Source organism: Myotis davidii, unplaced genomic scaffold (assembly GCF_000327345.1).
Source record: "Myotis davidii unplaced genomic scaffold, ASM32734v1 scaffold197, whole genome shotgun sequence".
Taxonomy (NCBI): domain Eukaryota; kingdom Metazoa; phylum Chordata; class Mammalia; order Chiroptera; family Vespertilionidae; genus Myotis; species Myotis davidii.
The window spans coordinates 4239028-4265654 of record NW_006291549.1 but is presented as its reverse complement, the minus strand read 5'-3'; the positions used below and the strand labels follow the sequence as shown (position 1 = coordinate 4265654).

Genomic DNA, 26627 nt, shown 5'->3' with positions numbered 1-26627 from the left:
AAGGTTGAGAACCACTGGTCTAGGATTTCATCCACTTTGTTTTTCCAGAAGGTTTTTGATAGTTTTGCACTATGAAATTACCGTTGTATGTGAACATGTGTAGACCATAACTCCTCGAGATGCCTCATTTCACTGGTATCATCTACCTGAGGGCTTTGTGGGAAAGAGATGGGTTTTATATAACACAGAAGTTCCTCCCCTTTTTGAGGTTATGGACAACCACTTCGAGAGCTTCAGGCAAGCTGTAGACCCTCTCTTAAGAAAAAATCACCCATCATTATAGTTGTGTGAGCGTGTTGGATTATATGGAATCCCTGACATCCACTTTTTGGAGTTCTGTTTTGCCAAGCTCCTATACTTTCACTTGAACTACTAATAAGCATTTGAGGCATTGCAAGTACTTTTACCAAAATTCAGTCAGCACTGTACTATGTCAGTAGCTTTGGAAATGAATCACCACTTACAGTATTTTATGTGGAAATAGCTCCATGAAGTAATGGCCTTTGGTAATACAATTCATTTAATTTTTTTAAAATTAAATTTATTGGGGTGACATTGGTTAATAAGATTGTATAGGTTTCTAGTGTGTAATTCTACGATATATCATCTGTATATTGTATACCCACCACCCAAAGTCATATCTTCTTCTGTCACTATATATTTTGACCCCTCATGTACATGCCCAGTCTCATTTAATCTCAGAAGCTAAGCAAGGTTGGCCTTAGTTATTACTTAGATAGGAGATAACTCATTTTAAGTTAAGGACTTATATATTTATTAATGAAATGGTGCCCTTTTTTAAATAAAAAAATCAACTCTATTATATGTTCTTTTTATAGTTACCAAGAGCACAGTGTTGATGCCATTTATCTATGTCTATGCCCTTAAAAATGAACTGGTTCATTTTATTTTTTTTAATATATTTTTATTGATTTCAGAGAGGAAGGGAGAGGGAGAGAGATAGAAACATCAATGATGAGAGAGTATCACGATCAGCTGCCTCCTGCACCCCCCACCCCCCCACTGGGGATCGAGCCCACAACCCGAGCATGTGCCCTTGACTGGAATCAAACCCGGGACCCTCCAGTCCCCAGTCCAATGCGCTATGCACTGAACCAAACCAGCCAGGGCATGAACTGGTTCATTTTAAATCCTAGTTCTCATTTTTCTTTTTATGAGGGTGGCATTTTATGCTTCTGATTATTCCTCTTGGGTATGCTGTTAGGTAGGTAATTGGAGCATGTGAATTATGTAGCTTGAGTACATCAGGCTTCTGATAAGGGTCGTAGGAAAAAGTAAATATGACACAAGAACTTTTTAAAACAACCACTTAGTCCCAGAGTACTCAAGGCTTGCTTGTGAGCTGGAAAAGAGGTTACAGGTCATTGATAATGCAGCGGAGTGTAGCACTGCCTCCTGATAAGGTCTCTAGTAGATTTCTGTCTTTTACTCTACTCAGCCTTTATCTCAGAATTATCTTCCTTGGCTTCCAACTTTCCTTCTTTGTGTTTCTTTAAGTGCTGTTTGAAGCCCATTAGACTTAGATTATGTCTTGACAACTATAACATAATAAGTGGAAATGTGAAATATTCAAGCACACCAGTTATTTGACAAATTCTTTAGGGGACTGATTCCAGTGAATTTTATGGTAAAATTAACATTTAAAAATTCATTTGACATGAAAGTAATTCCATAGATTCTTTTTATTTAGTCTTTTAGGGAAATGTGAGACAAACATTTTTTGTCTTACCTAGATTTTTGGCTAACTTGTATTATTTTTATTGGATATTTAAATAGTTATCATTGTCTTAGTATTAATAAAGCCTATAATTGTGTCACTGAACCATTTTGATTCTATTAGAAATATGTTTCAGATTTATTAAGATACTAGAGGCCCGATGCGCAAAATTCATGCAAGAGTAGGCTCTTGCAGCCCCAGCTGCCTCGCGGCCCCACAGCCCCCACCCCCACCCACTAATCGTTCTGGAAGGTCATTCGCTGTCCAGTCTAATTAGCATATTAGCTCTTTATTATATAGGACAATTGACGTATAACATTGTGTAAGTTTAAGTATACAGTGTGTTGATTTGATACATTTATATATTACAAAATAATTACCACCATAGCATTAACTAACACCTCCATCATGTCACATAATTTCTGTTTCTTTTTTGGGGGCGAGAATATTTAAGATATACTCTCTTAGCAAAGTCCAAGTATGTAATTCAGAAGTATAAGTCATAATCTCCATGCAGGACATTAGATTCCCAGAACTTAATCATCTAAAGCTGAACTCCCCTCCCCGTTTCCTCTGTCCCCTGGTTCTAGTCTCTGTTTCTATGAGTTCAGCTTTTTTTAAAAAATTCCAAATATAAGTGATATCTATGTTGTCCCAAATAGCTGGATGTCCTTTCTCTCATGGCTGAATAATATTTAATTATTTACATTGACTCACCACGTTCCCACACACATCATTATCTATTCATCTGTTGATGGACATGTAAGTTATTTCCATATCTTGGGTAAACAATACTGTAGTGAACACAGAGGCACATATTTCTTTGATGTCCTGCTTTTATTTCCTTTGGATATATACCCAGAAGTGGGATTGCTGGGTCATATTGTAGCTCTATTTTAATTTTTTGAGGAAAGCTGTTTTCCATAGTGTCTGCACCAATATGCAACCCCACTGACAATATCCAAGGATTCCCTTTTCTCCACATCCTCAGGACCCCTTACTATCTTTTTGATAATAGCCATTCTAACAGGTGTGAGGTGATATCTTATTGTGGCTTTGATTTGCCTTTCTCTGATAATTAGTAACGTTGCTCTACCTGTAGGCCATCTGTATGTCTTCTTTCAAAAAATGTCTATTTAGTTCCTCTGTCCATTTTAAAATCAGATTGGGTTGTGGGCTTTTTTGCTCTTGAGTTACATGAATTCTTTATATATCTTGGATATTAAACTCTTATCAGTTATTTGACTTGCAAATATTTTCTCTCATTTCATAGTTTGCCTTTTTATTTTGTTGATGGTTTTCCTTTGCTGTACAGAAGCTTTTTAGTTTGATGTAATTCTACTTGTTTATTTTTGCTTTTTCAGCCTTTGATTTTGGTACCTATTAGAAATCTTGCTCCATGGCTGTGTCTCTTCAGATAAGCCTTTTTCCGCACTGGGTTTGGGGTGAGAAAGTGGAGGGACGGGCTGTGTTTCTCATACCTAACCATTGAATCTATGCACAGATATGTATATATTCTACCTTTAATGAAAAATATTAATCCTTTCTTATGTATTTTGTGAAATTATTATGTACAGCTCGAGGCACGAATACAATAGACTTACTCTTTTGGTTATGGCTTTTTCTCTTGAACTTTTTTCTTATAAACCAAAAATACATAGCACTATTAAATGTTGGCTTTTCAAGAGATCAGAAAGGTTGTTTATAGAGCTGGAATCCTCTTAGAAAAAATTTTCAGCTCTTAGAAAAAAATGATTCCAAAGAACTTTTTTGTCAGAAGAATCTTGAAAAATTGCAGATTTTTTTCTAGTTCATAATCTATAAACCTGTAGGTAAATGACAACTTTTTTTGGGGGTGGGGTGGGGTGGTCAATAACATTCCCTTCTCTTCACTGAATTTTTTAAAAATGTTGCAACTTTTTCTAAAACGTCTCAGAGAGAAATCTTGGTGTCCTTCTTCCATGGAAGAAATATATCCTGTTTTCTTCTGTTAACTCCCTAATATTAAGGATATCATTGCTTCAAAAGAAAAAAGGTCTGTGGGAAGGGCACATTTGAATTTAAGCACTATTTTCTGAGGATATTGAAATGCAGAATGATTTCTCTTACAAAACCCTGAAGGGTAGTTTCTCTAAATGAGAGACCTTATTGGAGCTTGCCAGGGAAGGTATAGCTTTCGTTTAGGACTGAGCTCCTATCAAGCCTTGAGCAAGAAAAAAGACAGAAAGTAGGGGTCAGGAAACGGAAAAGAACAACCTGAGACCTTCCGGGGGGAGACTGCCTTTATTTTGAGAACTTATTTTTTGGTTAATAGGAGGGGTAGAGGACAGTGAGCCATACACTTTTGAGGGCAAGATTTGATATAATCTGTTCTAGAATTTTAACCAAAAGGATCAAGTGGAGAACCTCTCAATTCCACTGAGAGATTTCTATTTGTTTTTTAGAAGATGAACTGAGAATGCTTTTTGAGTGAATTTCAAATATATTCCTCAGGATATCAGGATTTTTCAAAAAGGTTTTATGGTCACAATAGACCCCCCGCCCCCAACCACCTATCTTCTTAGTAACTGAAACTCAGTCCTACTGAAAAACTGCAGAAGGGTTTGACAACTGTTACATTTGATTGTAAGAGGATGAGTTTCTTTTGTGGGGAGGGGTGGGTGTTGGCAAAGTAAAGATATAGATAAGTGTATGTCATCTAACTAAAACTTGCCATTATACTGACTTCACCTCTCTGGGTTTCCCGTTGGCAGGGAGTGTGATAAAATTGGGAAAGTTTTGAAATCAGCAGATGAGTAAAAAATTATTTTTTATCGATTTCTAGGTGAAGAAATGTACCATCTGTGAAATGGACGGGGTAGTCTTCTCCTTGTTGGGAATGTGCAACATGGCGTGTGACACGTAGTAGATACCCTGTTCCTTGGTTCCTTTTCCTTTGATGACCGGGTTAGACAATCACCCGGTCTTTAAGCACTTTCATATCACAAAGTAAAGGCACAGTGAAAAAGGTTCATTCTTTAGTGTAAGCTACTGTAGATATATTCACAGGAAAACATGGTTACCACCAGTTAGTGTGACCAGCACATCGGTGGATCTATTTTAGGCTTAAAGACTAGGCCATGGTGCTCAGTTGCTTAGAGTGTTCAATCCAAGGTCAGGCCACATACAAGAACCAACTAATGCATGCATGAATAGGTGGAGCACAAAGCGATGTTTCTACCTCTTAAAAAAAATTTTACATGCGTGCGCGCACACACACACGCACGCACACACACACCTGCGCCTGTGGTGTCTTTCTTAATTCTAAATTTCTAACAAATTTAAGGCTTCTTAAAGCCATTAGAAGAAGTAGTATGTTCAGCAAGGTTGTGTTTCTATGAACGAAGTACAAATGGGCGCCCTAGTGGGTTTGGCTCAGTGGATAGAGTGTCAGACTGGGGACTGAAGGGTCCCAGGTTCTATTCCCATCAAGGGCGGTTGCGGGCTTGATCCCCAGTAGGGGGCGTGCAGCCAATTAATGATTCTCATCATGGAGGTTTCTATCTCTCTCACTCCCTCTCCCTTCCTCTCTGAAATCAATAAAAAACAAATAAAAAAATAAAAAAATATGGCACAAAGGGGGCAAGCATCTTGGGGGAACTGAGTTTATTTTACAGCTTCTCCATTTTTCTTGCCCTAAAAATCAAGTGGTCTGCTTTGCTTCTGTTTTTCTTTATGGAATAGTGGTCGGGTGTTGGTGCCTCCCCCCCACCCCCCCACCCACTTTTTTTTCTTTCTTTTTTCCCCTCAATTAAACAAGGCAAAGTCTAAACATGTTGTTCAGTCTATTTCTGAATCACTGGCAAGCAGTTAATTTTGAGGACTGAAAATTAAAACTAACCACAGCAGTTGTTAAAACTAGGGTTTCTATAGGCAGAAATCCAATGCCGCTCAGACACCACCTGTTTCAATAGGACATCGCAGACGCCCATTTGGCACGATTTGCTGCAGGAGACATGGGAGTGTGCTTACAGTGTGTGTTAAGTCTGCAGCATAATGCAGTCCTGTTTTTCAGAGTGACAGTTGCATTTATATGTAATGTGTTTTTGCAAGGAATACACTGGAATTTTTCTGAAACTCTGCTTATTGTAAAGAGGAATTCAAGTCCACAGTGGTCCCCCAACAAGGCACTTTGGTTATTAAAGGGCCGAAGGCATCTTATGATAAGGAGCTTTCACTAATACCACTGTGTCAAGCCATCAGAACATAGCATTTTATTGCAGGGTTCTGGAATGCATCTTCTGTATGGTTTACTATTTCCTTTTATAAGGGAGTTTTTTAACACTTCTAATTTATAAATGGAACAGATCACATTTTCTTCCCCCAAAACTTAAATGTTTTTGAATAGGTAAATGCACACACAATACAAAATAATAGACAGTGTGTTGAGTCTTCCTTCAGGCCACCAAAGAAGCTATATTGTATAACCTTTTGTGTACATGGATGAGTGTATCCGTAGGATACATTCCTAGGAGTAAAATCATGACTCCAAGGCAAAGTGGAATTTAAATTTTGATGGACATTTACAAATTGCCTGCCAAAAAAGTTGTACTACTCCGCACTTGCAACAACAATGTGAGAGAATACTTACTTCTCCACACAGTGATCCTATGAAAAAATTTCTCCCAATCTGATGAGTGAAAATGATATCTCATTTTTAATTCACTTTTCATTTATGACTTATAATGAGCATCTTTTCATATGTTTAAAAGCCATTTTCATTTCCTTTCAAAGACCATGTTTTAACGTATTTTAAATTGGAAATGCTCAGTGTTTCAGTTTCAACGTAAGTTTATGGGTAGTCTTCCCACATACTTCCATTTGGAGAGGTTACAAAAATTTACGGAAGCCTCTTTAACCCAGGTCTGTGTTTCCCGGCTTTCTTCAACCTGTCACAAATTATTTTCTTAGGAACTGATTTGTCAAGACTTTGGCTTCTAAATATATAAGTGGCTTTTGTGGCAAACCCATCTCAACAGGCTGCTGATTTTTAAAATGACTCAAAAGATAATAAAATACTCGCTTAGTGGCGGTTACTGGACAGCTTCATCGAATTTTTGGATATGTGTTTTGGAACACGTACGCTTTTTCGTTATTTTCTGAAAGCTGTCATCTTGTGAACTTCTGCCTCAAAAAATAAAAGGATGCTGCTGTTTTTCACCAGCATATAATAAAAGGTGATTTTTTTGAACAATCGTAAGATCAAGCAGGCCTCCTCATTTACTTGGTGGTTTCTCAGGGTTGAGGTTCATTTTCTGTCATACTTGGTATTTTCTCTCTTCTGCATCTTTGCTTCTTTCCCCAAATTAAATCATGAAAGTAGAATGTACATATACATGATAAATGGGTTGTCAGCGTTGTGAGCCTTAACTCCGAATGTGACATGGACCTTGAACATTTTTAGGGAAAGCCTGGTCATGGGAGTAGAAGGTTATTTATGTCACTTAGCATGTTATGGTTTAATGTCTTCTGAAAGTCAGTCACATAAGGTGATCACGGGATAGTTACAGACTTTTGAAAACCTGCACCAAAACCTGTGTGTGTTATAGAACAGTTTTCCTGCCTTCTCAGCTACCTAGGCACTTTTCAGTAAGAAGGAGAATGACAGGAGCATCCTCTTCACTCGGTGCAAAGCTCAAATCCCCTTACTGCATCGATTGAGCGAAGGCTGAATGAAAAAGAAACGAGGTAGGTCAGTGTTCCTAGAATGGAAAACTGTTGGTCAAGATTCCTTCTCCCTTCTGGGCTCAGGTAGTTCATTCTGCACTTGCTTCAAAGCTGAAGTCTATCTAATCTGAGCCTGTTCCCTTACGCTAGGATGTAAAGAAGAACAGCCATCTATTTTGACTATCCCCATTGGATATTTTGGTTGGTTCATCATCTATAACATTAAATAAAAACAATCTGGGGGAAGTGGGTAGAGAAGGAAGAGGGAAGCTATGAATAACATTTTTATTTTCTGAATTGTTCTTCCACAAATTATAAGAAAATCGGACAGTGATTAAGGATTTGAAGGTTGCAGCTTAAAAATAAATGTCTGAGACTCTTGAAATAGATATTTGTGTAATTCTTGAGGCATGAGGATAAATGGTAGGTGGTTTACTATAATGATCCCCACAAGGGACATGGCCATTGTGTGACAGAAAGAAGGTTTGATTGGATGTGGGAAGGCACCGATTCAGTTCTTGGATCTGCCGCTAATTCACCCTGGGCTTTCGGTCAGGGTAAATCTAAAATAAGCATACTACCCCTTTCCCCCAGCTTGGGATTATTAAATAAAATGTTGGTACATAGTGAAGCAATCAGCAAATAATATATAATCACTGTATTTTACATTGTATTGTTTATATAGATAAGATCCATGAAATGTTTATATTATTACTTAATATATTAATCATAAATTAATGGGTTTTAAACTCTGTGAGTCCCTTGATTTTAGTTCTTCAAAAACTCACACTTCAGAGTATTGATGGGAAAATGTTGGTAGTTAGGAAGTTAGAAGTAAAGTGTTATTTTATTTTATGTTATTTTTGTTGTTGGTGGTGGTGGTGCTATTGTTTTCACCTTATGGCTTCCAGCTTTTCAAAATTAAACTTACTGGCTTAAGGCCTAAAGACTGTAAATGGAAAATTTGAGATTATTTCTTAATGGTTCTGAATACAGAAGTATGATGGTCTAATTTTTGTCTGTGGGTGTGTCACTGTATGGGCCATATTAGATCTGTTATTTGAAAAAATTTATATTTTAATATAGATCATTTTAGGGGTAGATTTTGTAACTTACATTCTTTTTTATAACTTGTTTTTATAGATCTTGTAAATTTTGTAAATGTCACTCTCTCCTTTCCTCCCCTTGTAGGGTAGATTGGAGGCCTATGAGTAGTGTGAAATGGTTAAATATAAAAAGACTTCATTAATGGAAATATTGAGTAAAATAAGAATGCCCTATCCATAAAACAAACTAGTCCACTCAGCCACAGTTAGAGAAAAAAATGGAAGTATAATAAAAATCTAGTTAACTTCATGAGTTTCAGTCTTAATGCAAGCTCTTAGTGACTCAGGGATGGATTTGGTTGGATTATATTTGCAGAAGTCTACACATATAGTGTCTATTTAGTCTTTGGAAAAATTAGAAATAAGTGCCTTCACTTTTCCTTGCCTCGTGACGCTCAGCCCAGGGAACACAGCATGGCTAGGGTGGCACTGCTGGATTTCAGCTTGTTCTCATCCCGTTGACCAAGCATCCTTGGGTGGGGCACAATCTGGGCAACCGTGCACAGTCGTGGCCCTGTTTGTAGGTTTAGACAAAAAGGAGATTTTGATGTAGAACACAGCTATCTTGTCTGAGATAGTCTAGGCAGGAGTAACCTGGGGAAATGATGAGTAAAAATTTCCTGAAAATTTGTTCTCAGATTGTGCCAGTTTGAAATAGCCATGTCCTTTCCAAGGTCTAGACTGGCCTCTTGCTCTGCCACTCTGCTTTGTGTTTCTGGCTTATGACGCTATTATCCAACACCCAGAGATACCTGTAGAGGTCTGGTGTAGGCACGGGGAGCAAGAGGACTTTGGATAAGACTGCTGTGCTTCAAATGCCAGTGACTCTGAGACCACACTAACCCTTTGGAAGGACATGGTCACAGGAACTGGAAGACCAGTTGAATAATGTAGCCCTTGCGATCGGGAATCACGCGATGAGGAGTGATTTATTATTTGTTTTTAAGTAAAGATGAACTAAAGTGGAATTTCCCTTTCTGATAATTTTGAGCTCTGCCTGCTGGTGGAGAGCATCAATTAACTCCAGATCAGGGATATTCTAGGTCCCAACAGTCACCACGAATAAGAATGTCTTTAACTATTTTCCAGTCTTAAGATCCACTTTATCTGCTCTGACTCTTCACAGAGGTCCCAGAGTTAGGTCTGGAACTTGATTTTGTTGAGTCTTATTTCTTTAATGCCCTGGCTATAGTTTGTTTTTTTTCCTAGATTTGTTTCTATTCTTTTTTTCTTTCTTTTTATTTTATTACAAGAGGCCTGGTGCATGACATTCATGCACTGGGTTGGGGGGAGTCCCCCAGCCCCGCCTGTACCTAAGCCGGCAGGCAGACATCCCCCAAGGGGTATCTTAGAGCTGCTGTGGGGGTGAGAGAGCTTCTGGCTGAGTGGCACTCCCCCTATGGGAATGCAGTGACCACCAGGGGGCTGCTCCTGTGTTGAGCATCTGCCCCCTGGTGGTCAGTGTGCGTCATAGTGACCGGTAGTTCCACTGTTTAGTCAATTTGCATATTAGCCTTTTATTATATAGGATTTTTATTTATACTTTTTTTCAATTACAACTTACATTCAGTATTATTTTGTGTTAGTTTCAGGTGTACAGCATAGTGTTTTGACAATCATTTGTTTCTTCTGATCATCATGCTCCTCTCCCAGGGTCAGATTTCTTGAGCTTCTCTCCTTCATCCACATGCTGCCTTATGATCATCAGATCTGGCCCCATTCTTGTGCTTTTTTATTCTTCTCCCGAAGGGATTTTTGTGGTTTTTTTGCACATACTGCCAGTTTTGCCTTCAGTTCTTTCTCTTTTTGATTAAAAATGTTATACTTCAATCTTTATTCTGATTTACTTTTTTTTTTTTAAAAAAAGGAAAATGCATTGAGGTTAGGGATGTATGTGCCCCTGCACTGCAGAGCAAGCAATACATAGTGACTGCCTCACAGGCACAAAAGTAAACCTGCACTTGACTAATTAGCCTTGAAGGTAGTAATAAAACCTCAGTGAATTGTTGAGATACGTAGAAACTTTCTCTCTGCTTGGTTTTCTGAATACCTATCCTGATTCCTTTCCGTGAAGAGAACATATGTAGCACAGCAGTTAAAAGGACAGACTCTTTTATGAAACAGACCTTTTTCCCCCCCAGGTGCTGACATTGGCACTTAGTAGCTGTGTAACTTCGGACAAATGATTCATCTCTATTGGTTGTTTCCTCATTTATAAAATAAAACATATACATATACATACATACATACATATATACATATATATACATATATATGTATACATACATATATATGTGTGTGTATATATACATATATATGTATATATGTATATGTATATGTATATATATATGTATGTATATATACCGTTCCTTTCCGTGAAGAGAACATATGTAGCACAGCAGTTAAAAGGACAGACTCTTTTATGAAACAGACCTTTTTTTCCCCCCAGGTGCTGACATTGGCACTTAGTAGCTGTGTAACTTCGGACAAATGATTCATCTCTATTGGTTGTTTCCTCATTCATAAAATAAAACATATACATATACATATACATATACATATATATATACATATACATACATATATATATCTATATATATACCATTTTATAGCTGAAGTGATTCTTTGATGTAATAGTCCAAGCACCCCATTCTACAGATGAGTAAACTAAGGCATCAAATACTGAAATGATGAGTGAAGCAAGGGATCATGGGTCAGGGTTTTTGCTCAGTGTTCTTGCATATTCTTTTTGCAATAACGTAGTAACTTAGAGTAACATTAGTGTTCTTCTGAAAATGCAATTAAAAGGGGCAGGAATTGGAAATAAAACAAACCCTCAGGGTCATTTCTCTTAGTTGCCTTAGGACCGACCACTACAGTAATCTTGCATGAGTCCCCTTCCTGAAGACAGCTGGACAAATGGCTGAGTGGAGCAGCTTGCTTGTTGCTGGCAGCAGCCTTTCTCCTTGTGTTTTTTGCTTCATAGACTGAAGGTCTCTGTATTTCTCTTGCTTCTGAAAATCCAACTTGTTTGGAGAAAATGATAATTAAGAACCCACTCCCTCACCACCCAAACTTTCTTAAGCCAGCATCAACCTATTTGTGGGGATTGTTTACGTTTTCATTTTCTGTAAATTAGAGGCAAGCATACTTTTTGTAGTCATTCCCCCCGCCCCCATCAGAATAGCAAGGGTATACATGACTTTAGAAGTGGTTTTTCTTGGCATTAACAGCATATGCAAAAGACTATAATAAAGCCAACAAATAGCTTTGTAATCTACCAGGTTTTGAAAGTAGAAATGCAAATAAATCATGGGGTAGCAGTGATTCTTTTAGTGCTTAGATATTAAAAGATTTTCTCCTCAGGGTTGGAAAGTTGGATGGTAATACACTTTATTAGAATCAGCTTACGGAGGCTGGCTTGCCACCTCTTCTTTGAAGAAGCTGCTTTGATTAAGTATTTCTCTCTCTCTCTTCCTCTCTCCCTCTCTCACTCTCCCTCCCTCCTGCCTCTGCTTCTCCCTCTCTCCCTCTCTCTTCTCCCTTTCTCTTCCAGTCTCCGACTCTCTACTCTCCCCCAAATCAGGATACATAACTTAAAACTGGTTCAGAGTATTTTAATCTAGGACAGGTAAGACAGCTCAGAAAATCCAAGATGCTTTTCAAGTCCTCTAAGACTTCTGGCAGAAGATTTTTATCCTTTTGTTTCTTGCTTCATAGATTGATATTCCCTGAACAAAACTGATGTCTCCTGATTCTGAAAATCCAGTGTGAGAAGACCTTCCTAAGTCTTGTCCTATTTCTAGGTTTCATGTACCAACCTGTATTCCTCCCACCTCATGCCCAGAAGGCTCTAGATGTTTAATAAAACAAAAATAAAAATTTCCTTCGTGGTTTTTCTTTTGTGTGTTTGTTTTAGCTTAATGCTCACCTCATTCTGAGGAAGTATAAGTATTTTAAAAATATCTGAGTACACTACTAAGAGCCACACTTTAATGCCAGATGCTGGGTATACCATGAAGTAATACTGTGTTTTTTTTCCTTTTCTACCAAACTCTACCCTCAGTCAATTTCAGGAGCTAATTCATTCATGCACTGTCATCTTCTCAGAGGTCTAAAACAACCCAGATTCATTTCCTAAAAGAAAATAAAACAGAGACATTTCTAGGTGCAGTCTAGGCTGCCCTGCTGTGCTTTTAGGAGAAAAAGCTGCAGCACATGGAAGCATCCTCATCTATTGGGGCGGGGGGCGGGAGGGAAGGTGGCACAAAGTTCATATTGGGTCCCTCTCCCGTCTCACGTCAAACAGGCTCTGAAGGCTTCTGAGTCCAAGGATGGCAAAAAAACACACACAGAAAAACAACAAAAAACGTTTCTCTTTTGGAAAGCTGGTTATTTGTGTAAATCAGATGGTCAAACTTGTCTTGTTTCTACAACAGTCCCTACCCTGTGGGGCAGATTTTTCCAAATAAGTCATAGGTAGGCTGTTTGCAGTTCATCTTTGAATTTATATTACAACTTTATAGTCTGTATTTTCAACAGAAACATTTGGTTTTAATTGAGAGGAGGTGGACTAGGATTTCAGGTTATGTGTGTTTTGTTTTGTTTTTTTTTGTGTGGTATAAAACGGCAACTTCATTTGGCATTTTCGAAAGCAAACCACTATCTCTCCTTACATTAGAAAGCGATGATTTAGCTGACAAGTCTAAATTTGTATTAAGGGAACCTTGGCTCCTTTTGGAAGGGTATGTAGACTCCTCTTGAAAGAATGTGGTGCAATTTATGTTTGCTCAATGTGATATGGTCCTTGGAGAGAGAAACAAGTGGAGTGAATTGAACAGACTGCGGATTCTTCTTGATCTGATGCCTTTCCCAGGTTACTTAGTCCATTATGCATAGATTGACACATGGGGCTCTTCAAAATTCTCTTATTTATAATTTCTAAAAAGTTTTGCAATGATCTCAAACATGTATAGAAGTTGCAAGTACATACAAAGAGTTTTTCTTGCCTAAACCATTTGAGACTGAATTGCCAACATGATGCCCCATCATCCCTAAATACTTAGTGTTTATTTCTTGCAAGCAAGGACACTTGTGTACATATATATATCCTGATGCCACCATCAAAGTCAGGAATCAGCATTGGGGCATTACCACAGCTCTACTCCTCCATCCCATTTAGATTTTGAAGATTGTTCCACTGAACTCCTGTATTTGTGTACCAAAAGGATCCAGTCTAGAATTATATGTAGCATTTGATTGTCATGTCTCTTTAGTCTCCTCCAACTGGGAAATGTTCCTTGGTCTTTCCTTGCTTTCATGAAGTTGAAATTTGTGATGATTTCAAGCCAGTTAGTTACTAGATGGCCTTGAATTTGGGTCTTTTATGATATTTCCTCAGGACTAGATTCAGATTATGCGCCTCTGGCAGGAATATCACAGAAGTGGTACTGGGCTGCTCTCATTGCACCCACTGATATGGTCGTAATTTCCATGGTTCCATTTCATTACTACTGTGATATTACTTGGATCACTTGATTCAGATGGTGTCTGCCAGGCTTCTCTGCTATAAGTTACTTTTATTTCCTTTGCAAATAGTATTTTATGGGGTGGTGCTTTGAGAAAATGTACAAATCTGATTCCTCCTCAAACTTAAGTTTATTCTTGTATTTATTACTAGTGGTCAGGTGCACAAAATTCATGCACGGCGGGGTGTGTGTGTGTGTCCATCACTCCGGCCTGCAGTCTCTCCAATCTGGGACCCCTCAGGGGATGTCTGACTGCCGGTTTAGGCCCGATCCCTGTGGCCTAACCCAGCAGTCAGACATCCCTCTCGCAATCTGGAACCGCTGGCTCCTAAGCCCTCACCTGCCTGCCTGCCTAATCTCCCCTAACCACTCAATAAGGGTATACATTCACTCAGAGACAAATACTTAGAATGCATCTTTTAGGAGTGGGTCATTATTCTGGATGCTAGGAGGACACAAAAGTGAACCAAATTTGTGAAGAATGGGAATAATTGTGTAGGCTGCCATTTCCCCAAGTGGGTTTCTTTACATTAATATCTATTCAATGAAGAAAATTCTGACTTTGCACTTTAAAATTATAGTTCTTATTAGAGTGCACATGCTGAATGTGTTGCAATTTTTTTTTTTTTTTTTAGCCTCGGTAATTTCTCCTATTACTCTAGTTCTGCTTTTCTCCCATCCTGAAGGTCGCTGGTGCCTTGCATATCGCTAACTCCGCTTTTCTAAACACAGAATGAAAATTCTGATAATATAGAAATGTTATCTTAGTTAACTCCACCCTGTAATTTGTCCCTGTTTCTACATTTTTGACCAGAAATACTTCCAGAGAAAAAAAGTGATTTTTTTTCATTATACTTTCGATAAGTGATAGGATATAGAAACAGAATAGATCATAAGCTCCTTTCTACTAATAGAGTGACTCATCTATGTTAGTTCATTTAACTCACAATACATAGCATATAACCACACTTTCTCTTTTGTATTATAAAATTATTCAAGTACTTATTCACTCAACACATTTTTGATTGCCTATTCTTTGCTAAGAACCTACCTCACAGAATTCTTAAAGAATTAATCCTACCAGACCTGAGGCCCTGACCCTAACTGTCCCCTATACCTGGGCTCCTGAGCATTAAAGAGAAAAAAACCAACATGATATAGAAAAATGTTAGTTACATGCAAACAAGTGGTTAGAATAAGATGGAACTTGGAGACATTGTAGAAAATAGGTTTACCTTTCCTCTAGCGCCAATATTCCACCTTTGTGTGGAAATTACTGAAAAATCGGTACAGCGGTCTGGTAGGGTTAAATGAGAAGATGTGTAAACTTAGTTCAAAGCAGCTAATAAATGTGTCCATTGAAGCACAACGTGTATTTCTCTTACTGGACAGTAAGATTCTGCCATCAGGAATTGTTAATGTTTCCTAAAATAAAAGTATTGTTATGTTATCATTGATATGTATGAGAATTATATATATTTTATATGTAGATTATAAAACAAACACCATAAACCTACCATTCAATTTTAGAGTGAGGATTCTCAATCTGGGCTCCATTGCACAGATGCTTATTCTGGAGGTCTGGGATGGAGCTCAAAAACCTGAATTCCTAATAAGCATTCAGATAAAACCAATGTTGCTGGTCCCCTGACCACATTGAGAGCAATGCAGCTTTAGGGTATATATCTATAAATGGAATTGCTGACTCATAGGGCATTCACATATTTAGCTTTTTTATTATTTTATATAGTGGCTGTGACACTTTATAGAGTCTTCGATCAGCAATCTAAAGAAAGAAATCCCATTGCTGTCTTTCTAGTCATCTGTGCCATTGAGTAGGCATAAAACAGTATCTTGTCATTATCTTATTTTGCATTTCAGTGATTAATAGTAAAGAGGCTGAACATACACCTCAATGGCCTTTCTTGTTTCTCGAAATGTTTGTTCGTGTGTTCAGCTTATTTTTCTATTTATTTGTTGAGGGTCTTTTCATGTTCTGGAGATATGATTCTGTTGTTGGTTGTATTTCCCACAGGTAGCTTTTCCTAGTTTGCCCATTTGGTAGTGTTTTTACTTTCTTTTTTAAAAAAATACATCTTATTGACTTTTTACAGAGAGGAAGGGAGAGGGATAGAGAGTTAGAGACATCGATGAGTGAGAAACATCGATCAGCTGCCTCCTGCACACCTCCTACTGGGGATGTGCCCACAACCAAGGTACATGCCCTTCACCGGAATCGAACCTGGGACCCTTCAATCCGCAGGCTGATGCTCCATCCACTGAGCCAAACTGGTTAGGGCTACTTTCATATATATATATATATATATATATATGTATATGTGTGTATATATATATATATGCAGAAATTCTTAATTTTAATGTGGTCAAACATTTTATGGCTAGTTCTTTTTGAGTCCTATTTAATATGTTCTTCTCTATCCCTAGTTCAATATAGGGATAGAGAAGAACATTATAGATAACCTCCTGTATTTTTTCCCAATACGTTTGAGAAGTTTTGCCTACCATTTAAATATTTTCAAACATCTGGAATTCATTTTATGTATGGTATGAGGTAAGAGTCTAATTTAAATTTTTTCCTATATAGAAAATCAGTCCAGGCACATTTTATTGAGTTGTCTATGTTTTCCTCAGAGATCTACAGTGCTTACCTTGTCAAAGGTCAGCCTTTCATATATTTATGAATCTGTTGGGGGGGATGTGGTTCATTTCTGTTCCTTTGGTCAGTTGGTTGAACTCTGCAGCAGTGCCACAGTGTTGTGATGGCTATAGTCTTACAATGTGGTTCCTATATGGTGTGACAAACTCTATTACATAATTCTTTTTTCTTCCTATAAATGTTAGAAGTAGTTTAAGTGCTTTGAAAAACTCTTATTAGGATTTTGATTGAAATTCCATTGAATCTGTGGAGAATGGGTGTGTTCTTATGTATGAACCTAATCTATTAGTTCATTTAGGCTATCTTTAAACTTGTTAAGTTGTTAACGTTTTTCATGAAAGTCTAGCTAGTTTTATGTTCTGTTTAGTCCTAGGTTTTTTTAATCTTTTTTATTGCTGTTATAAATAGAATATTAAATGTCTTCTGTTCATTGCTGGTGTGTAATATGAAGTTTACCTTTGTATATTGATACTGCTTCTATCTTACTAAACTTACTAATTACTAGTACAGTCATTTTTCTGTACAGGTTCTTTTGTTTTTCTATGTGGATAATTATATCATACCTGAATAGTGACATATATCTTTCTTTAAAACAATTTCTAAATACAGTTGAAATTCAATATTAGTTTCAGGTGTACAACATAATGGTTAGACATTTGCATAACTTATGAATTGATTCTCCCAACAACTCTAGTACCCACTTGACACCATACGTAATAATTACAATATCAGTGACTGTATTCCTAATGCTGTACTTTACATCCACGTGACTATTTTGTAACTGCCAGTTTATATTTCTTAATCCTTTCACCTTTCATATATTTTTCTTATTTTTAATATTTCTCTCTCTCCCCACTGCCTTCTATGGTTCTGTGTCAGTACGACCACCAGTGAAATATTAAATATAAAATTTCCTGATTTTACAGGGACTAATTCTAGTAATTCACCATTTAAAATGTTTGCATGGGGTTTTAGTAGCTATTGTTTGTCCAATTAAGGAATTTATCTCCTAGTCTTGTGTTGTTAACAGTTTTTTTAAATCATGCATTTATTTTTATTTTTTTTAAATATATATTTTATTGATTTTTTACAGAGAGGAAGGGAGAGGGATAGAGAGTTAGAAGCATCGATGAGAGAGAAACATCAATCAGCTGCCTCCTGCACACCCCCAACTGGGGATGTGCCCGCAACCAAGGTACATGCCCTTGACAGGAATAGGACCTGGGACCCTTCAGTCCGCAGGCCAACGCTCTGTGAACTGAGCCAAAGTAGGTAGGGCCATAGATTTTTATTTTATCAGATAATTTTTTTTTTTTTTGCATTTCTTGAGAAGAGCAGACAGTTTTCTTCTTTAATGTGTTAATTTGCATGACAAGCATTTTTGTCATGCTGAACTACTCTTTGAATGCTTGGGATAAAACCAATTTGATCTTGCTCTATTAGGCCTCTCACTCATAATTGAATTAATTATGATAATATTTTATTCAGAAAATTTGCATCTGCATTCTTGAGTGACATTGGTCTGTAGTTTTATTTCTCTTAGATTTTGGAGGGAATAAGTTTTGTTGCTTTGATATTATTTGCCACACAAAGTGAGAAATGTTTTTCTCTTTTCCATCTTTTAGAAGAGCTTCTGTGAGATTGAAATTGTTTTTTCCTAGAACTTTCTTATAAAATCCTATGTACCTGATCTTTTTTTAAAAGTAGGAAGATTTTAAACTACTTACTTGACTTTAATAAAGAATTATTCTTGATTTTTATTTCTTTCTTTGTCAGTTTTAATAAGTTATATCTGCCTAAGAATTTACTTCCAAATTTGTTGGAAAAATTATTTATAGCATTCTTATCTGTTTAATCTCTGCTGTATTTACAGGCATATTTGTCTTTTCTATCCTGTTGTTTATTTGCTCTTTCCATAGGATTTCTTTGAATTTTTTATTAGGTTTAAAAAAGTCTTTATAATCTTTTGAGTTTGTTATGCCATTGTTTTCCAGAACTTCCTAATTGTCAGTCATTTTTTTCAAGTGTAAGCATTAAAGACTAAAATTTTCCTTTAAGTTCCATTTTAACTACCTTCCACAAATGAATGTGTAATATTTTTTATTTAATACAATGAATTAAAAATTTTCCATTATAATTTCTTTTGCCTGTGAATTGTTTAGAAGCGTGTTTTTACAGTATTGTTTTTGCGAAGTCTGATTTAGGGTAATGCTAGTAGATGTTTAGCAACTACTTCTGGGAGGGTGGGAATTCCTGATTTTTAGTTTTTGCTTATTTCCATGATATAAATAAATATTTAATGTTATGTCAGTTATTGCAGAGTTGGGAAGAGATATGAAGTAACACACAAATATGAAGTATTTTCATCATCCTGATTAATAAACATAATTCCTAGAGTACAGATAATTAGGAAGTGATAAGTTTTATCTGTTACCTCTGTTTTTAATATTTGTATAACTTTTAAAAAAACTTAAAAATTGATTTCAGAGAGGAAGGGAGAGGGAGAGAGAGAGATAAAAACATCAATGATGAGAGAGAATCATTGATACTGCTGCCTCCTACAAGCCCCCACTAGGGATTGAACCTTCAACCTGGGCATGTGCCCTGGCTGGGAATAGAACCCTGACCTCCTGGTTCATAGGTTGATACTTAACCACTGAGCCATGCCAGCTGGGCTATAATTTAACTTTTAATAATACCCTTGTTAAAAACAGGCTCAAAGAATTCTTGAAAATGTAACAGTTGGCTCTTGTGAACTTATTTAGCTAGCTGCTATAGCATACCACGTATTATGTGTTCCTTTTTCAATAGGTATTTTCTTGTTTCTTACTTCTTTTTGTCTTTAAAGTTCTTCATTTTTAACACAGTGTGTCTAGGAGTAAATTCCTTTTTAATATATTTATATATTTCATATTATACTTACTTTTTCTGTGGATTCATGACAATCATTTCGGAAAATTCTCAGCCATTTTGTTACTTATATTCTATGTTTCTCTGAGCCTCTGATTAGATATTTGTTATTTTTATTTTGTTATTTTTATTTATGGAATAGATATATTGAATTTTTCTGTGCCAGGCACTATATTCCATCTTATCCTTTCAACTACTGCGCTGTGATTAGTAGTGCACACTGAAGATTGACTATTTTCTGTGAGTAAATACTACTTGTCAGTTCTCATTATCAGCTAGTTCTCAGAGGAGTAGAAAGATCTGGCCAATATATTTTAAAGCTTATGTAAGAAAACAGAAATTGTACAAAGTTAAATATACATAAACCTAGAAAGAGAAGTGATCTTACTTCAAGTTTCTAGTTTCAAACCACAAAAGTGATCAGAAGTTTACTTGAAACTGCAAAGTCCTCTACTTTTTGTTACTAGTACTTTACTATAACTTAGAATTTAATCCATAGCAAGTCATGGAATAGTATATAAATAAGAGCATTTTGAAAATGTGATTCATAAATTGTATTTTCTTTATTTTTTAATAGTACAAGTACAACAAATAAAAGTCAAAATGCAATCTAAGTATCCTAAACTAAATCAGTAGCATAGAGCTTGATTGTAGTTTGCACAAGGAAAAAAAATAACATTCAAACCACATCAGAAGGAAAATTGAAATTCCTTTTAAAACAGAGGAACATAGGAGTCACTTGGTTAAATAATTTCTCTAACACAAAATTTATTTCACAAAAATCTCTGAAGTGCAAATGGGTACAACGAAAGCTGGGGAGAATATAAAATATACTTGGGAGGCTGAAGAAATTTATTTTATATCAAAATAATGCATGTACGTGCTTTAAAAGAATTAAATAGCAAAAGATAGTACTTAGCAAAATCCTTTGATATTCTTCCCCAATCTCCTTCCCACTTCCTGGAGGGAAACACTTTAACTATGTTTTACTGATTAATTTTTTTTTTTAAAGTTCTAGTGTTACTGCCAAAAGTTTCCAAAAATAAGAAGTTTTTTTCTTTATATGCCTATGTTTCTTTTGCTACAGGAGAATCTAGCTCATCTGCTTCATCTCCTTTTCCTCCCAATATGACAGCATATTTAATGCCTATCTTGTATATAACTTTCTAGATGTTGGACATAGGACTCTTTTCTTGTTCTACCAACTATAGACAGTTCCTCTTCATTCTCAAATTGATAAGCTCAAATTTGTAAGAGTTCTTTCCCTTCACCATTTCTGTGTCTACCCTCTCTGTTTGCTATCCAAACATTTACTTTTGCATTGTGTTATGTAATGTAAATTATGTTTTATATTCTTGTCTGTAGTAGCAGTAACAGTAGTGGTAGTCATCAAAAATACTTGCACACAGTTTCTTCTATGTGCTAAGCATGTTACATATGTAATAAATTATATTATAATGCATGCATATATACATAAAGCCACTTTACATATATTAAACTTTTTAAATCAAGTTGACTTTGATAATAGTATAAGTAATATGGCCTCCAATTTACTGACAAGGAAATTTAAGTTCCTTGGCAGTAGTCAAGCTGAGTAGGTTAATTTCAAAAATTGAAAATTGGTAAACATTATTTATGGTTATGACTAGTTAAAATATTTACAACTAAGATGTGTACTATTATCTTTTCTTTCTTATAAAACCATTTATTTTGTGGCTTTAAATATTTGTTTTTTCTTTATTGCCTCCTTATTTTTGTGCTAAATTTCTCAAATTTCTTCTTCCCAAACACCTCCCATGGAGGCTCTTGTAGGATCCTCTCCTTTTCTTAACAGTGACTGCCCTCACTTAACAGTGACTTTCCCCTTTGGGAAAGGTGATTATTTATTTTATTTGAGCACAAAAAGTTTTTGTCATTTCAAATTATGTAGTGTTGCAGATATTTACATTGATTTTGAAAGTATTTGTTCAATGAGATGTTGTATCTTACAGTTTTGTGATATTCTTTAAAATAATTGGAGATAATGTGTTCTGCAGGATTATTATATGAAAGGTTGATTTTTCAATATCACACCAGCCCTCTAAATACAACAATTTTATTGTCTGTCAAGTTTAAAATATTTATTTGGTAAAAAAAGACTCAAAGTTTAAGTCACTTGAAACGTACAGGAAGAGCCTCAATTTCAGAATATTTGCTACCTACCAAAAAGTTATACCCCCTCTACTGGAACTAAATAGAACTTCCTTTATGTAGTTCTGCCTAGACTTGCAGGCATGTTCAATGGTGTTCTTTTAAAGTCACTGATCCCATCCCCTTTCTACTCATCCTTCTTTCATTCCAGCTCAGATTACATTAGCAAGATTGGCAGTTGGTTTTGAACCCAGTTGTCCTGATAGAAATATAGTGGTTCAGAGTATGGGAATTAGGGCCGGGCATCCTGGGCTTGAATCTCAGTTCTACCACTAATTACATGTGTGTCTTTGGTTACATTGGGTTCTGTGAATCAGCCTCCTCATTGTGAAATATGGCTAATACACACTTCACAAGATTGTTGATTTAATTGTTATAAAACTTGGACATCAGAGTCTGGACTAGTATGTGTTCAGTAAGCTGTTACTATTGCCACCACCACCACCAACCCACAGTGCAGTGGTCATCCAAGTGGCCTTTCTTTTCTCACCCTCTACCCATTCCAGCCTCCCTACCACATTGCTAGTAGATGATCTTCCTAAAATGAGTAGTTGTTTATATTGACTTCCTCATTAAAGGAAGCCTTTGCTTCTCAGTTCTCAGATGTATCTGTTCTTTGTACATCTTATTAAGGCCAGTTTGTCTCAATGAATTGGCTGAACTCATAGCCAGGTATGACTGAGGGAAACGTGTTATTATTATCTAGGTTCTGCCCTTGAATGATTAACATCATTTTTGGGTTCCCATTCAAGTTACTTATTGGTTCATGTTTAACTGATAGAATGATTCCTGCATCTTCTGTCACTCTGCACAGTTCAGACTTACCTGGGTTTCTATAGGTGTAGTTATATCTGTATTGGCTGTCTTTTATACAGATCCAGGCAAATTGAGGAATGTGAGGATGTGATTCTTCAGTTCCTTAATATTGTGGGCCACCCCTCCCTGCCACCCCTCCCTGGTCAGGCCTAAAAATGGCTCTATTAATTTTCCCTAAGCTGGGCGGGGGGGGGGGGGGGGGGGTGTATCCTAGAGTTCTCTCTAATTTCCTGGTTGAGTGGCAACTTCAAAAAATGATACAACATTATTTAAAAAATCAAAACAAGTAAAACCCTTCAAAAGCATTGTGACCTGTAACAGAAGACTTCTTTTTCTTTCTTGTGTGTGTATAAACAGTTTGTGTGTTTAGTTTTATTTTTAGGTATAACCATTTAGATTGTTATTGAATGAACGACCCCATTGCTATTCTCAAGTGCCATTTTTCTTTTACTTGTGTAATGTTCTTTTAGTTCCTTACCATTTACCAACTAATAAATGTTAAGTTGTGTGTCTTATTGCCTCTAGGTGGCCTTGGTGTTTAAATAAATTTGGTTCATGTTTTTATTAGGCCTACCAATTGTTGAAATGATTTCTGCTTTACAATCTTAGTGTCTTACAATATTAATTATAAATAAAACATTTATATTATAAAGCCAAATGATGCTAAAAAGCTCATAAAAATCATCAGTAGTCTGTTGTGCTCTTCCCCTCTCCCCCTATAATATTCTCTCTCTCTCTCTCTCTCTCTCTCTCTCTCTCTCTCTCTTTCTCTCTCCCTCTCCCATTTTGAACTGTTTAGGTATTTCTTTTGGTATTTACCTACCTGTTTTGAAATATTTGTAAATTGCTATCCCCTTGTTAATTTTATTCCTTTTATGGTAGATCATCATTTTATTTTTTTATTGTTTTTTTTTATTATTAGTTAAGGTATTACAAATGTGGTAAATCATCATTTTAAAATACAAAAATTTTTAAATTTAAGAAACTCTTCATGTGGTATTTGAGACCATTAAGAAACTCCATCTCTTTTAGTTGATTTTGAAAAGTAGATTGACCTTTAAATCAGAATTAACTTGATAAATTTCACCTTTGAATTTGAACCCTAAATATATATACATTTAAGGCCTTTATTTTAAAGTGTTGGTGAAATTATTTCAATTTTCATTGTATTTTTTGACTGATTTCTTTGTCTTTATTTGTCTAATTTTATTAGAGTATGATCAACTGTATAATCTATTCAAACATTTTGAAAAGAGTATTTTGAAGTTTATTTTGGATCGATTTTTCTCAGTGTTCCATGAGCACATAAAAATTGTAAGCTTTACTTAAGCTATAGAAACTAGCCTCGGGAATAGACTGTAATCTCCCTTGTACTGAGTGTCTCCTGAGCGCCTTTCAGGCCAGGGAGGCTGCCACACTAGTGCACTTATCTACATGCAGAACTCTTCTGGGCCTTGCTTAGAGCCCAGAACAGAGCAATCCTGCACCAGTCCTCTCAGAAGATGACTATAATTCCACTGGCTCCCAGAGCTGACTTGTTCAAGAAAGGTGAATGGGTTGGATTTGGGATTTAAGTGGGGGAAAGAAAGTGAAATTCAAAGTTCATTATTTTCTCCAGAATTCTGAATGTTTATATTTTATTCATAGCCTCAGATTCTATTTCATCCTCCTTGGCCATTTGTCAAGTGTCGAATGACATTACAGAAGAGATTTCGGTTTTGAAAGCCAGTCTTTTTGACTGTCATGGTTTCCCCAACCTCTTTCTATGCTTAACCTCTTAGACTACACTACAGTTTCTAGGACGTGTCCTTTTAAGATGTACCTTGGGCAAATAAACTCTTCTAAGAGAGTTTATTGGTTTGGGATAAACACCCTCTAGGCAAGTTTATTTGTCTCTATGCAAATTTTACTGGATAAGATATGAATGAACTGAAAATCTTGCACAATGCAGAAGCCAGTTAAAGTAGGATAGAGGCCGAAATTAAGAGGCTAGATAGAGGAAGAAACAAGAGCTAGAGAATAATCGTTGAATTATCAGTGGTACTAGGAAGAAGACATGGTGATAACATGGGAGTTAAAAATCATAAATAGGCAGAAAACCTCATTCTGACCTTCTCTGAAGCTTGGGGTTGCTGACAAGTAGTATTAAAAGAGATTATACATTAAAGAGGCCCATTCTGTTCCAGAAAACTAAAACAAGGAAGCATTCAGTAGAATCTGAGTAGATGAAAAAAAAATACTGTAACCTATATTCATAGGTTGTAAAGTTAGTACAAATACATGTGGAGCTCCAGTGGAGCAATCGGTTAGCGTGCGGTACTTATAAGTACAAATACATGTATATTTGTATTTAAATAGTCATTTGCCTTAAATATTTGAGGTTTGAATTATGCACACATGCTCCCCCTAATATTGATATTCAGTTTGTCTTAATCAGCCTCGGGCAAAGAAATTTGAATTATACAACATGTGTAAACTTCGCATTGAATGGTAATCAGTCTCTGCTGCTGAGTGGCACTTCATGTTGAGATTTATAGTTCAGTAAAAAAATTTAAAAGCCAGTCACTTGATTCCCAATAGATAAAGGATAGATGGGCTAAAATTCAGGGAAAGCTTTCATTCCATTTTAGTAACAATTTAATTCCTGACTTTGTATGTAAGTCTTTGTTTTGCGTTTATGACGTGTGAATTTGGAGTCAGGTGACATACATTTGTATTTTGCCATTGATCACAGAAAATGTTTTTCCATGAAACAGAAACAATTCTTTCATCTTATTTTCTAAATTTTTATTTGTCTGAGATATTGTTATTGAATATGTTTCCCTTCTTAGCTCTGAGTGGTCTTAGCTTATAGAAAGCTTTTTGGTAACATGGAAGGAATAAGGATGGTTGGGTGATTTGCTTGTACCAAGATTTGTTGGGTAGGTGAAAGGGTGATGGTAGGCATTAAAAACTTAGACCAACACAGGGAGTAAAAAGTTATAAAATTTGGAGTTTTGTACTTAACATCATATGTATGTAATTAAGTAGAGAACTTGAACTTCCTATGACACAAGAATCTGTGTCATATACCACTATGTACTTTGGGTTAAGAATTCCAGTTTGTACTGCAAAAGGATTTAAAAAATAAATCATGGAAGAACCCCTTTATAGAAATCCTTTTATTTTTGTTGGTGCTGAAATGTTACTATTTTTTAATGCTTAACATTAGAATATATGTTGGTAGGTTAAAACTTATGTATTTTTATAAGTTACATTTATAAAAATATCCATAAAGTTGAGTATTAAGTAGCGAACCTTGGGTGTTTGGGAACCATAATGAGAACACTGATTACAAATTGCCAAAATCCAGTGAGTCAACAAACCAGTTAACAACAACAAAAAATAAAACGCAAGGATATTACATTTCAAAATGTTCTTCCTTAATTTAGTTTGCCCATTATACTTTATTTTAATTATTCATGGCATTGCTTAACATGCCAGGAAATGTCTTGTAATAGAATTTATAAAATAATGTAGTTTCAGTAATATGAATACTATCTTTAGCATTTTGCTTTTAAGACTCAGATTAAAATGTTTTGTAAGTAATTATCTAGTTTGGTGAATAAAAGCTTGTCTTTGCTTTGTAACTTTATCCATTTTAGAATTTTGAAACCAAATGTTCACTTGAGAAAAAGAAATGGAATAGTTGATGTGTGTAATTTTGTTGTTGTCGAGTAAGTAAGAAAAAAAATTGTAAAAAGAAAAAATACATACTCCTACTAACACAACAGTAATTTTTCATTTTGGGTATCACTTTCTAATACCGTATTTGCCGGCATATAAGACGATTTTTTGGCCCTGAAAAATATGCCTCCAAGTGGGGGGTCGTCTTATACGCCAGGTACACTTCAGATAGACTGCCCATAGTGCTTGCCCCGTGCCATAGTGGCCTCCCGATGCCCGCCCACTTCATT

At 36.0% G+C, this 26627-nt stretch overlaps 1 protein-coding gene across 3 annotated transcripts in view; it reads left to right on the top strand.

Annotated features, from left to right (window-relative positions):
• MLLT3 (myeloid/lymphoid or mixed-lineage leukemia; translocated to, 3) overlaps positions 1–26627 on the top strand; it is a 259223-nt gene that overhangs the window by 155952 nt on the left and 76644 nt on the right. The window lies entirely within an intron of this gene.